Consider the following 11,536-nt stretch of genomic DNA (forward strand, 5'->3'; position numbering starts at 1 on the left):
CCACGCATCCGTGGTATATGATAGGTAAGGCCTAGGAAATAAAGAAAATACTCATTATTCAATTCGACTAATTATGAAGATTTTGATGCATGCACATTGTAAGAGTAGATTCTTGAACCGTGTAGCTTTAAAAACTCAAAAAAAATAAGCAATCTGAACACATATGGAAATTCTTTGAGGTTATTGTCACGCCCCAAATTTTGAATAACCAATTCAAAATCCGAAACATGAATAATCACAAATACAAATACCAATCTAAAATTTTCTTTCAGAGTAACACACCTCACACCACTCAATATTACATAACCCAACTCCTCAATTTTCTTATTACAGCACACTCTCACAAATTCCAAATTGTAAAGTTTGAAATGAACGTAACGAAACTCACAATAATGCTGTGACTCGAATGCCACTGCCCTAAGCAGGCCGATCACCACCCTGGTTCTCCTGACCTGCAGGATTATCCGCTACACCATTTGAATAGTGTACTGGGATTGCAACAACACAAAACCCGGTAAGCTTTTGACAGCCCGTATGAGTAAACTTAAGGATTGCACAAATTTTAATTAACAATTTCAACTCAAGTATAGAAATTGTAGTAATATCACATCCCACAATAACCACCACAAAACAACTCCCTTTCTCACTCTCATATATATATATATATATATATATATATATATATATATATATATATATATATATATATACAGATCCTATCTAGAGCGGAGCTCCGCTTTGAAATTAACGTGTGAAGTTCAAGTTTTGGGTCACTTTTCGGTCGCATATCCACAACTCGACCGTTCAGTTTTTAGGTACTAGTGTATAGATCATCTCTGCAAATTTTCAGCCAAAATGATGATCGTTAAGGCATTGATAACTTCCTTAAAGCTAGTACGGTTCAGGTTGACAGATTCAGTCCGTCCATTGGTTTAAGCCATTTAGATACCTTAACGATCATCAATTTGGCTGAAAACTTGCAGAGATGATCTATACACTAGTACCTGAAAACTGAACGGTCGAGATGTGGATATGCGACTGAAAAGTGACCCAAAACTTGAACTTCACACGTTAATTTTCAAAGCGGAGCTTCGCTCTGGATAGGATCTGTATATATATATATATATATACTTATGAGATATACTTATGAGTCTCAAGTAACTCCATGTTACTCCATTTGGCAGACAGACTAGAGGTCTAACTGATCGTTTCCACTTACCCGGCGCGAGAGCGTGGTTCACGATTTAATGCTAATAGTAACCACCAACCCGGTACAAGAGTGTGGTTCACTGATAGTATGCCATGGTCACCCTGTGACCTATTGATCTCCACAGATCAATACATCTCCACAGATCAAACAATTTATTGTTTTTCAAACAATAAAACTCAACACCTTACTATATGGTTTCCTCAACAAAATCCAACAATACATATATATTTTTCATGTAAATAATATATGTACATAGACATTCACACAGGAATGCCTATTAATACCAACTATAGTTCTCATGAAATAAAACAATAATTTCATTTTAAAACTTAAATTCATTTTCTTACCTGTGAGCCGTAGCCCTATGAACCGTAGTCGATGGAGTTCATATTTTTCAAAACAATTATTTATTTCTTAAACAATTTCCACAATTAAACATAAATCTTTGGAACTTCGGTTCGTAAATGAACCATGTGCGATTTACTCACCTCTAATCCCGCTGCGTCTTCTTAACAGCTCAAAATACGATTCACAATCGTCCACCAACTCAAACCGTCAATCACCTAGTCAGATACAATCTTAACTTAGCAAATCATTCATAAACCGCACATATACGACAATCCAACGGTCGGATTCTAATTTAATGATGATCCAACGGTCGGATCGTAATTAAATGAAGATTCAACAGTCGGATCGTAATTAAATGAAGATCCAACAATCAGATCCTCACGGATCGCCCTTAGGATCATCCTCCAAAATTATCATGAAGATCCAACAGTCGGATCTTCCTGAATCGTCCTTCCAAATCACTATTTCACAATTATACGAAGATACAACGGCCGGATCTTCGCGCGTGACCACACAAGGTCATCGGGACAGTCATACGATCAACATATTAAAACTACAAGTCCATCAGACGGTCTTATCTTCACAGATCACAAATCGAACGATCGAAATCGATCGAAACGTAAAAATTCATAATTTAATCGTACCATGTCGAAAAATTGCGTATAATATATCGAAATGATCGTCTTGAAGTAAAGAATCTAAAAATGCACAGAAATTGTTCTTGTGAGCCCCGGAGGTTGCTGGAAATGGCCGCCGGAGTTAGTGGCAGAGCCGCCACCGACCACCGCCAATGGTGTCGGGGCCAGGCTGCTCTGCTTCGTCTCATCAAGCCTAATGACTTTCGCAACTAGCATGTAAGCTGAAAATGACGGGAAGAGATAGAAATTTCCTCGAACGAGTCGGGGTGGCCGGAAAATACCCAGAAACTGGCGAGCTCCTAGTTCGACGTAAAAAGTGCAACCACACGCCTCGATCCCTTCTGGAAACTTGTTCAGAATCTCAAGGTGAACTCACCAAGCCAAGAATCACAGGAAGAGGTGGTCTGTAACTTGAGATATACGGATCGAAGGGTGGTTTTTTCGATCTAAACCAGTCGAGCTCCGAAGAACGTGAAAACCTTCAACCCAGGTCCAGTACTTCTTGGTGCTCGTTAAGGAGGTTGAGGCAAGTCCAATGAGCCAAAAATCAAGAGAATTGGTGGCCTGTAGCTCAAGATATCGAGATCGAACCAAAACGAGCTCAAAACAGAACCGTGTCTTCCGCCGCCACTGCCGGCCATGTTGCGGTGCAAGGCTGCCACTGGAAGCTTCACAAGGACAAGGCAAAAGCGTGGGATGTGGTTTGGTGCCTTGAGGTTGGAGAGATGAGTTGATGAAGATTGCTCTATTTTTGTTTTGTTTTGTTTCGGTCGAGAGAGAGAGAGAGAGAGAGAGAGAGAGATTTTCTGATAATTAAGCTGCTATCAATCAACTAACGGTGTGGTCAATAACGAAAAGCCGCAACCCTACTAATTATGCTTAATCATGAAAGGTAAAGCAATGCAATCATGAAAAGTAAAGTAATGCAATTATGTAAAGTAAGGCACTGCAGTTATGTTTAGCTTGATAAAAAAAAATGGAGGTCATTACAATTATGCACCGTAAAAGAAATGGAAGGCCTCAAGATCATGCCACTGTGGTCTATTAGCATCTTCTTAAGTACTCCGATAGGCATTTTCAGCACCCTTAGGTGGTGTTTGTTTCACAGGACTGTCATACCTCTCCTTATTTTTTATAATAGTCCTGGACTCCTACAACCTAGGCTATGCTATACTAAGCCATGATTCATGTTTGTTGCTACGTGGGACACAAAGGCTGTTGTATTGCCTTGTTTTATCAGAGAAACTCATCAAAGCTCCAACCTTCAATTCTAAGTGCAGAGAAAACGGCTCCATATTACCTACTAGACCTGTGGAAATGTAACAATCAAACAATGCAATCACAAATCCATCTATAAACTCTTCTTAAAATGAAAAATCCCAAGAACTAGTAACATTCATTCCACACTAGATTGTTGAAAGTTACAGCACACAGAACATAGCTTGTAAATTTGAAATTTTGGCATTGTCAATTGAGATTCCAATGCTCAGTAATGCCATTATAACCAAATGTTTCAAATTGGGTCAAGTTCTATTTATTTAATAACAACATCTTGAAACCGAAGAGGAAAACTTTTCTCTGTTTTCAAAGTTCACTCAGCAACCCCAAACACCTTACATGGCAATGCCAGCTTATAATACTCATTTATTACACTATGCCAAAAAGGCCTTCAGACGACAGAACTGTACTATCGTTTGAACAAACCAAAATGTGTCGTCTAGTACGGTGTCCTGTCTTGGGGTATCAGACGACATAAAAAAATAAAAGTCATGTGTTGTCTGATGAGTTTTGCATTTTGGGAACATTGTGATATGTTATACAACAACAATTAAATGTTGTGCTAATTGACTTTAAACGACAATTATATGTGGTCGTAAAGCGCATCAGATGACAATTAAGTGTCGTTCTAGAGTAGGTTTATATGACATTTAAGTGTTGTGTGAAAGGTTTTGAAATTATACGTATGTGATGTTGGGAAATAGTTTAGACAATAGATATCATATTCTTTCTGTTATGTCAGTCTCATTACAACGACAATTTACTGTCATTTGAGGTTATTTAAGACAACAAATATTTGTGGTCTGAATATAAAAAGGACCACTAATAGTTCGTGTTTTATGTTGTTTGTGATCAAGTCCAACCACACTTATTTGTTGTTATTATATGCTTTAGCCAACAATTCCATCTAACTTATGTTATTGTTTTGCCATTTAGACTACAATTTTTTGTCATCCCAAAGCCAAAAAGACAATAGACTTCTAATTGGTTTTTGTGTTGCTTTTGTGCAGCTGCAACCACACATTAGTGTGCTTTTGTTGTAGCTTGCAATTTGAGATAACACATATTAGTAGTCCTCTGTTACAATTGGTATGCATGCATTTTGAAAATTAAAATTGCCCATTCATGAAACCATAAAATGCACATCCAAAATCATTCATTGCAATTTCCATTAATCCACCATTATCTCATGTACACAAACCTAATCATGAGCATCAGTTCAAAATGGCCCATATATACTAATCTGGAAGTCCAAATGCTTAATGAAGGAAGAACTTCTACTAGACACAAGTCAATAAAGGAACTAGCTAGCTGTACTGCTGTACCAGTTTCTTAAATATACTTAAAGGAACTAGCTAGCTATACTCCGATATCTTCTAAAGATGGTTCTCTTTCCAACTGCGTCCGCGTTGCTTGCAGAACATCTTGAAGGATTTGAAAGCCCTGAGTTAGTCATCTGGAGAGCTCATGAGAAAAAACAAAAAATTCAGCATCCACCAAATTTAGGATTCAGGAATGCTAAGTTCTAATAATAATGAGAAAGAAATTAAAAAAAAAAAAAAAAAAAGGCCACTGAGCATGTAGAATCCTAATAATAGTTTAATAAACACTAAGCAAAATAATGTCTACTAGAAAATAGAGAGATATACACAACAACTTATATTATCTTACTGTGAATTACCTTTCTATGTTACGAATTGGTTCAACAATGCTCCAGGGCTCCGCAGTTCCACAGGTAACACTTGGTAGTAAAGAGGCGAATGCAAAATAATTCCGAGGATATACGACATAAACATCATATGAGAAATTTTTCAGATTCCTTGAGAAAGTTGTTCCAGCCCAGCTTCTTTCTTTCCACACCAGGTGTACTACTGATCAGGTGGGAGTCTTGAGTTCGCTAGAGCATAAGCCACATAGCCGCCGCCACTGCAACTCAAAGCAATGGACATAAGGCAAAAGATAATCATGTCATGTATCACACATGAATTATGTTCAAATTAGAAAGCACAAAATGAAGGGTTTGCACTTTGCAGAAACTCTAGAATCTGAGCAACTCTATATCTCACATAGATTTTTAGCCTATGAATTTTAATTCCTGTCATTTAAATTACACATTAAATGTTCCATAAGCAACCGAGCTTGAAATAAATCTGATGGAATAAAAGCTTAAAATTGGAATCATATATTCGTTCATTTCAATTAAGAACTAATTGATGCAAATCACGATGAAGCTGAATCTGCATTACTGGACAATATCTATTAGTAAAATGGAGAAGTACGTTGTACGATCTACCAAAGTAAGTTTATGATTTGGAAATTCCTAATAATCTGAACCTTTCACATTCAAAAAGTTGTATTTCTGCATACTAATTATCAGTTATTTCTACCTTCCTTTCAACAGATTTCAAATTTTCCTTCATTCTAAAACCATATCTTTTCTTTTGAAGAGACCATTGTAAAAAGATGCAGAGAAATGAATTCAAGGGAAACACAGATAGGTGGACCATATAGCGGTTATTAAAGAGAACAAACAATTTAGCAGAATAATGAGTATTTCTCAATCAATTTAAGATACAAAAAAGCTGATAGCACACCTATGACGGCTGTGCATTTTGAGATGCCAACAACTTGTCACCCTTTGCTGCGTTACACAAAATAACAAATTAGAACACTGAAAGCAAATCAGTTCCATGAATATATAACTAACAAGCTACAGCTCAAACTCCTAAACATGAAGAGTTTTTACACAACATAACTCTAAATTTTTATTCGAGAGGAAGAGGTCAGGATAAATTGGAAAGTACCCATCCTGTAATTTTCAGCAGAAATAAAGAGCAAAAGGAAAAAGAGATAACATGACAGCAAATAAAACCACAAACCTTCAACACAGAAATTAACTTCCAACAGTAGTATGTGAAACCTGCAAGAAAAAATGGATCAGAACAAATTGGACATAAAAGCAACAACTACATAAATAAATAAATAAATAAATAAATAAATAAAAGTAATCATAAAATTGAATACAAAAATCCAACAGACCATGTAACATAAGTATGATGCCATAGATAACCATATAAATATATGACAATAAATTCAAATTCAAATGCTCAATAGGAGCTTCATTCACTTAGTATTCATTTAATAACAATGCATTGAAGATCAGAGTACATAATACAAACCGTTTGTTTTGAAAATGAACTATTATTGAATGGTTCATAAAGGCGAAGAACTTGGTCATTCTAGTTTTTGATTGGAATATATGGGATTAAGAGTTTATGTATTTCGAATTAAGAGTATTAAGAAAAACCAAGGTTAACACATAACCAGTACAGTTCTTGTAGCTCTTTGTAAAAGTAAATTTTGAATGAACATTAACTTTGAATGAAATAAATAAATAAAAAACAGTAAAATTTGCAGTTACATGAACCTAAGTAAACTATTAGGCCCAGTAATAAACTAAATCATAAAGTTATAGAAAGTTTGCTTCAATACATAGAAGGTTCAGGGAATTACTTAAACTAAGTTTGACATTGTAAAAAAGCACATGAGAGATAAAATCATTGAAAGACTCAGCCCACCTTATCAAGATGACCTTCTTTGCGTAAAGCTAGATCACCCCCCACTGAACCAAGGTTCACAAATATCTGAGCAGTTACCAGAAGACGATTATAATCTAAAGCATTGTTCACTCTACCAAAAAAAAAAAATACAGAATACTAAATAAGTTCACCACACCTTTCCAATCAATGTTATGAAAAGTAGGACACCATGAATTCCGACCCCTGAACATTTGAATAACAGTTAGCAGGAAACTTCGCTGATAAACTCTAAAATAAATGCACTGCAAGTCCTTCTCACCATATAAACACACTTTGATTTCTGGAATACCAGACCCAGCTACTGCCGGGGTGTAACAATATAGAGAGAGAGAAAAAACAAACCAAAACTATGTTGATTTATATGTACACCATGAAACCAGCCAGATATGATTTTTGTATTATATTAAACACTACATGATCTGCATAGAAACACTATATGAAACTAGCCAGATATGATTTATATGTATACCATCAATCAAACACTACATGATCCGCATAGAAACAAAACTTACCTGTTAAATCCGACATAAACATGACCAAAAGTCCCCCTTCCAAGAAGCCTTCCCTTCTTCCACTTTGATAGGGCACAAGCTATGCTTTCAGTGACTCCACTAGTTCTATTGTTGGGCAAGGAAGAAGGGCTGGTATTTTAGAGAATAATAACACAACAAGCAGAGCTTCTAATTAACCTACCTGTTGCTACAAACATTATAAAACATACATCAAGAGTGCCAAATGCTATACCTTTTGACTTCCTTAGCTGAAGAACCCAAGAGTTTCCTATTGGTGCCAAATGCAATACCCTTTCAGCTTCATTTTGCTCAATCCCATATCCAGCTATACTGCTAATTCCATTGATTCCCTTAGCATAATCCAAGCCCATATCAAAACTACATAATCTAAACTCATCTGCAATTCAAATGCAACCAATAAATTAATAAGTATTAACATTATGAACAAACGATAGAATTCAGAATGCAACATAAATCTAGCCTAATAAATGGAATTAAATGGGGGAATCTCGAAATATTGTTACAATACCTCAAATATGTATTCACGAGTAATTTCAATCGGCATCACTAGAACAATTCAACCTACAACCAAGCAAAAAAGAAAAGAAAAAAAAATTCAAAACAGATGTTATAACAGTGTAACATACAACTCAAAATATTGAAGCTTTATAAAGCTTGAGAGGTTGAGACAGAGGGCAATGCCTAAATAAAAAGCCCAATCTTGAAACCCAAATGCAATCATATATACCCTAGCCTGATCAATTTTTAGTGGATCACCGTTGAGGAGACGAGCATGTGCTGGAATAATATCCCCAAGCTTAATGTTGATTATATGATTTATATCAGCAGGAACAAGAACAGAAGCATCCTCCTCAATCCACCTCCCAATCTCCCATGATACACGCACAAATTCAGAAAACTCAACCCACCCAAGAATTGGATTTATTATTAACAATTTCATTAGCTTTAACAATTTCAATTTGGGTTTTATCAATTAGGAGATGCATTAGGTTTTAGAATACCTCTTTCGGTGGAGTGACCGGAGTGAATAAACCAGCAATTTCAAACTGATACAAGCCATATAATCATGAATCTTACAAAGTTACAAACTGCAATTGAAGAAGAAATCAACATTAAATGGAAATCAAGTTATCATACCCATTTCTAACTACCCAATCAGTATCATTAGTTCATTACCTTAATTAAAATCAACATCAAGATCAAAACTCAAATGGAAATTGACATCAACATCAAGATCAAATTAGTTAATCAGTAACATTATCTTTGTTAAAAACTTAAAATTACCATCAAGATCAAAATATCAAATGGAAATCGTCAAATCAAACCCATTTCAACTTTACCCATTCAAAATCTAATTTCCCAACAAGATCAAATGGAAATCAAAGTAGTGAACCCAATTTTACTTATTAGAAATTTAGAATTCAGAAACTCAGAAGAGAAGGAGCGGAGCTCGGAGAGGGAGAGAGAGAGATAGTGAGATACCTGGAGCCTGGAGGCGAAGCTCGAAGACTGCAAAGGCGGACTAGCGGAGACGGGTTGCTGGTTGTAGCCTTGCAGGTTGCTGTGTTCAGTGTTCCATCTTCCGTGTTCGGGTCGGGACTCGGGAGTGCTCCAATTCTCCAACCGAGTTCGGTGGTGGGGCTTGAGTCCTACCCAGTCCAGGCTGAATCCGCCCCTGCTCTGTGATTTAGTTCTTGGGAAGTGAAAGACTTGTGGTGATGGACAGGTCCCCCTCCCCAAATAGAAGAAAAACCTAATCAAAATCAAACCCTAAAATCGAAACTAAGAAGAGGAGGGAGAGACTAAGAAGAAGAATCGAGAGAGTGAGAAGACGAAGAATCGAGATATGAGAGAGCTGAGTGAGAAGGAGAGAGGCTGGTTTTTGAGGTTTTCAGTTTCACGAGTTCTAGGTCGAGCTGAGTGAGCTGATCGAGTGAGAAGGACAGAAAATGACTTAATTGCGAGAGATTTATATCAAAATGCACAAGTCAAAATAACCTAGAAAATTTTAAAACAAGCTCTACACTCAGATGACATATAAATGTTGTTTGAATGTCACAGCATTTTCTAGTCAACTAGAGCTTGGCTATTTGAGAGGGAAAAGTACTTGATCAAATTTTGGATATCCCTCCAAATTTGAGATAGGAAATCATCATCTTTTACAACAACAAAAATGTGTTGTCTGAATGCTGGCCATTTTTCCAAATTGAACGGGTATGGTTTTAGCGTATATTCAGACAACATAAAAAAATTATGTCGTCTGAAAAACTCAGACGACAAAAAACAATACTTGTGTCGTCTGAAGTGTGTCGTCTGAAGGCCTTTTTGGCTTAGCACAGAAAATGCATCATACCCAATTTGAATCTCACAATCTCTGTACTCCTCCAAAGTCCTCTAGAAAATTTCATCCCTCAAGAGCATATTAATCACTGTCAAATGACACATCGATGCAAAAGCTTCAATCTTTGGGTGGCCCAGAGAGCATTAATCATTGATTTTCAAATTTTATTATGTTTTGGAAGAATTGGTTTCTAGGTTTTCAGCCACCGTCGGGTACGGTGGTTTCGGGTTGACGACGGCAGTACTTGAAGAAGTCAATCGGTGACTGAGAACCTCACACTGCTGATGGCTCAATTTCGGGATCCTTTCAGAGGTTTTCCATCACCCAGTCTGCATGGGAGCTGTGTTTGGTTGGGTGGCGAGTAACGGCACCTCCATAAGGGTGTAGGAATGAAGTGATAGATGGGATGGGGTTGAATTGCAGGTTGAGAATGATGAGAGAACGACGAACAGAAATGAAGAGTAGATCGAGTGAGAGTGGCTTCCACAATCTCATGGTTTTTGGTGGGTTTGTGGTAGAAGGTGTTGGGGGTGTCTTTGGGACTATGGAGTCTCATTAAAAAGAGTCTTACTGCCAAACATGGGATAACTAGGATTAAACTAGATATCCTTATCCAATCCCGTCCAATCCCATGTAACAAACACCACCTTATTATACTCCAAACCCTAACCGTGGATAGACACCTTAGTCTACACATCAAGTCCATGTTGCTTCATTCCTAGTCTTCAACCTTTTTGCCACATCCATCTCTATTCTCGTGTTTGATCGCCTTGTTCCACCTATGTGGAAGAAACTCATAGGATGACGTCTAGCACCCCTCAAGAGATAAGGATTGGACACATCATAACTATTATTGCCCTGATTAATTGTGTCTTCCCTAATAGAAAGGAGATGATGTACGTGGAACGGTAAGAGAACTTACTCTCACAATCCAACCAGATTTATTGGCGCTCCTGTTCACCCTATGGTAAGTTTCATTATGCTATGAAGAGTTCTCAAAATCATTGAAAAGTACTTCCACTGTTTTTTTTTTTTGCTCGGTAATAGGTCAGCCCTTTCATTAATATTCAGCAAGCAGTACAAAAACGAAACACCCCTATGGGGTTGACAGAAAGAATCGTTCCTTAGAACCTCCTGAAATCCTATTCTAGCAAAATAAAACCCCAAAAAAGCTCAAGTACACCCACCTTTTAGGAAGTCCACGCACCTTTATTCTTACAAAAACCCAGAAACCTCGAAGCAGACATAAAATGGTTTCAACTAAGGCTCCGGTTTTTGCGACCTATAACAAAATTAAATTAAACTAGTCCTAGAAGGTGACAAGTCACCTTCCATTCCTCCCTCCATAACAGGGAGCTCCTTCACAACCTCCTCTTCCCCTATCTGCATAGTCCCCAGCTCCTCCACAGTGGCAGGATCCAACGCTTCACTTGAGGAATCAAAATTCAAAATTTTCCCTCTACGCTTATACTTACGTATCTTCTTCACTTCTTGTTCATCTGCATTCTTAATCTTATTTTTGCTTCCCTTAGGACGTCCACCTTTCTTCTTCTTTGGTGAGACTAGAAGCTTGCCATTCTTGTGTTGGA

This window comes from Rosa chinensis, chromosome 5 (assembly GCF_002994745.2).
Source record: "Rosa chinensis cultivar Old Blush chromosome 5, RchiOBHm-V2, whole genome shotgun sequence".
In the NCBI taxonomy this organism is placed as follows: Eukaryota; Viridiplantae; Streptophyta; class Magnoliopsida; order Rosales; family Rosaceae; genus Rosa; species Rosa chinensis.